The 6,713-nt window shown below is 37.9% G+C and overlaps 1 long non-coding RNA gene and 1 other non-coding gene across 2 annotated transcripts; one reads left to right on the top strand and one right to left on the bottom strand.

The window, feature by feature from the left end:
* Positions 1-221: 221 nt before the first annotated feature.
* LOC141699789 (uncharacterized) lies at positions 222-1,283 on the top strand. The gene is made up of 2 exons (XR_012566094.1): positions 222-453; positions 721-1,283. It is a non-coding gene; the product is annotated as an uncharacterized LOC141699789 (long non-coding RNA).
* Positions 1,284-5,304: 4,021 nt separating this feature from the next.
* LOC141699790 (small nucleolar RNA R71) lies at positions 5,305-5,411 on the bottom strand. Its single transcript, XR_012566095.1, has one exon. It is a non-coding gene; the product is annotated as a small nucleolar RNA R71 (small nucleolar RNA).
* Between the last annotated feature and the right edge of the window lie 1,302 nt (positions 5,412-6,713).

The following is a 6,713-nucleotide window of genomic DNA, read 5'->3' as shown; positions in this document are numbered from 1 at the left end:
AAATAATTTATTTTAATTCAGTTAATTTTAAAAAAAAATTCACTTACAAGTAAAATTATCCAAACACTTAACTAACTTATAAAGATTCATCTATTTATCACTTATAAGTCAGTAATTGATTTTAAGTCGTAAATTACTTATTTTAAGATTCTCCAAACGGCCCTGGCCCGACCAGTAAAAAACCCTAACAGTTTAGCATCTTGATATAAAGCATCGTAAACAAAATCCTGAAGGCTATCTCAAGCGCCTCTCTTCACTCACATCTACAAGCCTTTACATCTATTTTAGTATTAGAAGAACAAGAAGAATGAATGCGTACTGCAGAATCAAATAACGGAAAGCACGAAACCAATCCCTGATGGTGAATGTCAGGAAGAGAGAGCGCGAAATCCAGATATGATTATCGTAGGTGCTGGTGTTGCTGGTTCTGCTCTGGCTTGTACACTTGGAAAGGTAATTCTTCACTTCCCTCTGACTTACCTGCTCACATGTCATTGCTCTGGCATCGGTTTAATCATTACAGTTTTATGCATAAGACAATGATTCAAATTATCCGATTACAATGTGGTGGTGGTGGGGAAGGGGATAAAATTACAGATAGTGGTATATTAGTACTATTATTTTCAAGAAGCTTTAAAGTATTTTTCTATTGTTTGCGGCATGATTTCACCCAGGATCTTGTTTAACCTGTAGTATCTTGCTTGGTTTGACATGAAACAGGATGGGCGTCAGGTTCTTTTAATTGAAAGAGTTCTAGCAGAGCCTGATAGAATTGTTGGTGAATTACTTCAGTCAGGGGGCTATATGAAACTCCTTGAGTTGGCTCTAGAAGGTAAGAACATCATACATCGAAGATGCTGTGACAACTCCCAGAGCTGCATTCAGTTTTCAGTACCTCAATTGGTGCTGAAAACCTTTGCATCTACCAAAGAGAAACCAAGGCTGTTGAGGAGAAGCGAACCAGCACTGTTAGCGCACAGAAGATGTTTGATGCAATGTCCAGCTGGAATAAAAAAGATGGTTTTAGTATATTGTAATAGTAATTGTCCGATTTTTTGAGCCATTAAATCTGTTTGTTGACATTGTCTTTCTATACATCTGTGTTATATTAGTTCTGTAGAATTATGGTTGTTGAAATGATACGTTTTAGTTTGGGTAGGTTGAAATTATAAAATGAAATTTAACAGTATTTACTCTCTTTTTTTTAAAAAAATCCAGTGTTAGTTGAAATTGATCGAATTCGGTTGAATTTACGTTGTAACCAAAAATAGTTGAAATTAATTTTTGATTGCATATAGTAGAATTTAATATTTTGGCGGTATTTTTAAATTTTTTCGAAAAATTTAATTATTTTGGTGGGATTTTTAATTTTTTTTAAAATATTTAATTATTTGGGCGGGATTATCAAATTTTAGGTGAAAAATGGAATTCGACTGCCCTCGATCGAATTTCTTCGGTTGAATTTAAGCGGTCGTAAATATTCGGTCGTAATTAGCCGGTCGAATTTAGTTAAATATGATCGAACTCCTAAATTCGACTCCCTTTATTACAACCGATTCAAAATCGGTCGAATTTAGTTAAATTCGACCGCGCGCGGTCGAATAAAGCTAAATTCGACCGATTTTTTCCGGTCGAATTTAGCCTTTTTTTCTTATATTTATTCTAATTAGAAAACACGTCAAGTTTAAATCTAGAATAAGACAATGCAAAAGTTTATAAAGTACATTGCGAGACGAGAACTTCAAATTTAAGCTTACTTGTTACTTCAACCTAGTTGTTTGTCATAATTGTCACCCTTTTGTGTCGTCAATTTTGATTGAGAGAAACAAATTTCCCTGCTCTAAAACACAGACCAATACGACTGCAATTTAAATGGTACTTTATAGATAATGGCTACGTAGAATAAGTGGTACCTTGTCTGAAATCAAGTACGTTGATGGCCTATGTAACGCAAAACTTTAATCTTAACCAACTTTCAAAATGACCATTTCCCAATCTGATTAATTACGACTTAGTCTATATAATCTGCAAGGAGCAAAACACGACTAAAACTACAAACCCCAACCGAGGAGAAAAATAATTAAGAGTAAAACAAATAATGAAGATCAAAGATATGGCCTGTAAATTGTTCAGGACATCTATGTCGTTAAATAGTGATACTACAAAATAGTACCATAATACCAAAATAGTCTGAATCTTCATCATATGGATGGGATCAAAATGCCTATTATCTACATGTTCAATCTTCTCTTCCTCATTCTCATACTGAACATCCTCAATTTTTTCAATTAGTTGGCTAATAGATGATCCAGAATCCTTATTGTTTACATTGATCACCCCTGATTGTAACCTTGATCTGTATAATGACTCTCTAATAAAATGATGTTAGAAAATAGAACCAACTTAAGTTACAGCAGAAATTCATGGGCATGACATGAATATAAATTCATGGCCATGAATTTTTTCTGGGATGCAGCAGAGATTCATGGATATGAATATAAATTCATGGTCATGAATTTTTTCTGGGTTTTTTTTAACAATGACTAATAGTTGGAAGTTTGTTCCTTGCTAAGAGAACTCAAACTTTCATATTTTGATCTAATACATTTTCTTAGTGCAATCCATAAATAAATGGAGTTGTCATGACTAGTTTGAAATGGGTTTGTAGATTAAGTTGTAAAAACTGGAGTACCACATTGATATGGTAAAAGAGTGTTGGTGGCTTTAAATTGTATAACATGCAAGTGTATTGCACAGCTACTAAGGCATGTGGGTATGCATGGGTGTAGTGTGGGCCTCTTGCGCGCACACGCGCGCCTCCGCCGCCTCGCCTCGCCTCGACACGACTCGACTGGGGTCGGATCGGGTCGATGAGCGAATGTCTCGGCGTCTCGCGTATGCGAGGCGACCTGGACGAGGGATTTTACTATTATTTTAATTAAATAAATAGTGACTTAATATAATATTTTAATATAAATATTATGTGTTAGAATTTGTTAGTGGACCTGGAATTTATGGGCCTGGGCTTGGTAAATTGGGTATGTCTAACTGTTCCGATTCTAAATAATATTCATATTGAAATATGTTTTAAGTAAAATATTTATGTTAATTAAAACTTATCAGTTACGTTTTTTTTGGGATTAAAAAGAAGAAAAACGTTTTTGATTAAAAGAGGGATATATATATATATATGTAAATGATAAGTGGCATTTTATACCACTTAAAATGTCTTAAAATGGCTTAAATTGGTGTCTTGAAATCAAGTATTTTGTGTATTTGATGCGTTTTTCTAGTGTTTATGCATTTCAGGGTATTAGTTGCATTTCGGGGGAGGAATCATCAAGAATAAGCCTTGGCATGTGTTCACCATTGCGAAAGGAAAGAATCGGGCAGATTAGGGCGAAGAAACGGAGCAAAATCAGATTTTTTCCAGTAGAGGTCTGAGCGCCCGCTCAGCATTGCTGAGCGGCCGCGCAGCAAGCTGAGCGCCCGCTCAGCATAGCTGAGCGGCCGCGCAGGGTCAGGGAAAAAAATATATTATTTCAGGACTTGTACTTCTGTTTGGTTTCCACTTCTATGTAATCTGAGTTTTATGGGACTATTATATAAGTAGATTTGAGACGTTTTCACAAGGGGGGATTGAAGAAGATCGTGTTTTTACGCAAGGAGCGAAGGAGACAAGGAAGAAGACCGATTTAGCACACCGCAACGAAGAGGAAGCATATCTTCTTGTGATTCTTGTTTCGTTGTAACGTTGGATGCTAGTTTTCTTGCTTTGAACTTATTTACTCTTGTGACGTACTCTGTTTTAATATAATTAGTTTAGTTATTATTTTCTTGTGTTTGTTTATCATGATTTCATATGAACCCATGATGACGATAAGTGCTATTATGGGCTAATCGTGATCATGGGGTTGCGACGGATTTATTATGGAATTCTTTAGTTAATTGTTTAATACTTTAGTGTGTGATGATTGTATGATATCTAGTATTGGTTGTGCGTAGTCGTCTTATGTGCGTCGCGAACATATAAGATAGGGTGTTAATCTCTTGTGAAGCGACGGTGGATCTTGAGATTTAGAACTTGCCATGCTAGCATAGGTTCATGTACGTTGTGCATGATTAGTGGGTAACTCTAACAGTTTTATTTGCCCTATGTAATCAAAAGGAATAACTTGTGCTTAAATCGTTGTATTGTCAATTTCTGTAGACATATAGGAACTCAACATAATTGATGACTATTCAACTTCTATCTTAATTATGGATGCTTGGTAGAATGGTATTAGTACAATGAAAGTTGGCTTTTATCAGTTTCGTGTTATTCGATTAATATCATCACTGTCACATGCTAAAGGTAATAACAATAGCTATTGAAGGAAGTAATAATGAAGTTGTGATCTCATTAGTGTTTTATTGTTGATAAATTGAAGTGTTAGTTAAGTGATTAATTAAGTAGTTAATTGTAGTCAATATTTAATCAACAATTTTAAGTGTTAGTGTCTTAATATTAAGAAGTAATCATACATTGGTGAGTGAGTTTAATTAGACAATAATTTAGTCTGAGTCTCTGTGGGAACGAACTAGAAAGTATTATATATTACTTGCGAACGCGTATACTTGCGTGAATATTAGCGCGTGTTTTCGCCCTAACAAGTTTTTGGCGCCGCTGCCGGGGACTCGGCGTATTTGTTTAGTTTATGTACTTACCATCATTGGTCATTAGGACTCAGTGATTAGGACGTAGTAGTTAATTATTGTTTTCGGTTGTGTTTCAGGTACTTTAGCAAGCGTTTATGCAAACTCGTTCTCGTGCTCGCAAGAGGACTTTAGATACAGCTGAGGAGACAGACGAAGTTCTTGATATTCCGGAGAAGTTATATTTTGAGGATTCGGATTCAGGAACCAGTAAACATGGGAGATCGTATTGTTCAAGCTGATCCAGCTCTTATGGATTTTTCTCGGCCTAAAATTGATGACATTCAGTCAAGCATCCTTCATCCGGCTATTCAAGCTAACACCTTTGAAATCAAGCCGGGCACTATTCAGATGGTGCAGAATTCTGTTTCTTTTGGAGGAGCGGCAACTGAAGACCTCAACATGCACATAAGGAATTTTGTCGAGATCTGCAGCACTTTTAAGTACAATGGCGTGACTGATGAAGCTATCAAGTTGAGGCTTTTCCCATTCTCACTGAGGGACAAGGCTAAAGACTGGTGACATTCTGAACCAGCTGGGTCCATCACTACGTGGCAAGATCTTGCGCAAAAGTTTCTGGTAAAGTTTTATCTGATGGCAAAGACTGCTGCTATGAGGAGTGCTCTTACTCAGTTTGCGCAGCAACCTACAGAATCTATGTGCGAGGCTTGGGAACGCTACAAGGAAATGTTGAGAAAATGTCCACATCATGGAATGCCGGATTGGATGGTGATCACTGGTTTCTATAATGGTTTGGGGGCCCAATCTCGGCCCATGCTCGATGCAGCAGCTGGAGGCGCCTTATGGGCTAAAAGCTATACTGAGGCGTATAATCTTATAGAGACGATGGCTGCAAATGAGCATCAAAACCCAACTCAGAGGATGACGTCAGGCAAGGTAGCAGGTATTCTGGAAGTTGATGCAGCCACCGCTATTACAGCCCAGCTCCAACCGCTATCAATGAAGGTTGATTCTCTGGCTACATATGGAGTTAATCAAATAGCTATGGTTTGTGAGCTTTGTGCAGGTTCTCATGCTACGGATCAGTGTTCTCTTGTCAACGAATCTGTTCAGTATGTGAATAACTATCAGCGACAACAGCAGCCTGTGCCAGTAACCTATCATCCTAACAACAGAAATCATCCAAATTTCAGCTGGGGAAATAATCAGAATGCTATTCAGCCATCATATCAGCAAGGAGTGAGTAAACAGTTTAACCCACCTGGATTCCAGCAACCACAGCAGTATGCTACAAGGCAATCATATCCTCAACAGGGAAGTACAGCTGCACCTACTAGTGCTGATTTTGAGGAACTTAAGATGTTATGCAAGAGTCAGGCGGTTTCTATCAAGACCTTGGAAAATCAAATCGGTCAATTAGCCAATGCAGTGCTCAATCGTTAACCTGGCACCCTTCCCAGTGACACGGAGGTACCAGGAAGGAAGGAAGCTAAAGAGCAAGTCAAGGCTATTACCTTAAGGTCTGGAAAAGTTGCTGATGCTGAAAAGGCAAAAGAAGGAGAAGCTGAAATTAGAGATGAAGAATCTAAGCAAAAGGAGAAAGCGGCGGAGCCAAGGAAGACTACTGTTGAACACACTCTGCCTGAGGCTAATACAGGGGAGAAACAGCTCTATCCTCCACCACCTTTTCCTAAGAGATTGCAGCAACAAAATCTGGATAGACAGTTCGGGAAGTTTCTGGAGGTGTTCAAGAAACTTCACATCAATATACCTTTCGCTGAGGCTCTGGAGCAAATGCCTAGTTATGCGAAGTTTATGAAGACTATTCTTTCAAGGAAGGTGAAACTGGATGACCTTGAAACCGTTGCTCTCACGGAAGAATACAGCGCTGTTCTGCAGCAAAAGTTACCACCAAAACTGAAAGATCCAGGAAGCTTCACCATACCTTGCACCATTGGCAATCTGACTTTTGACAAGTGCCTTTGTGATTTGGGAGCAAGCATTAATCTGATGCCGTTGTCGATCTTTAAAAAGCTGGATCTGCCTGATCCAAAACC

The sequence above is a fragment of the Apium graveolens genome, unplaced genomic scaffold (genome assembly GCF_009905375.1).
Source record: "Apium graveolens cultivar Ventura unplaced genomic scaffold, ASM990537v1 ctg1318, whole genome shotgun sequence".
Lineage (NCBI taxonomy): Eukaryota > Viridiplantae > Streptophyta > Magnoliopsida > Apiales > Apiaceae > Apium > Apium graveolens.
The sequence above is the reverse complement of the archived record's forward strand: the minus strand, read 5'-3'. Positions and strand labels throughout refer to the sequence as shown.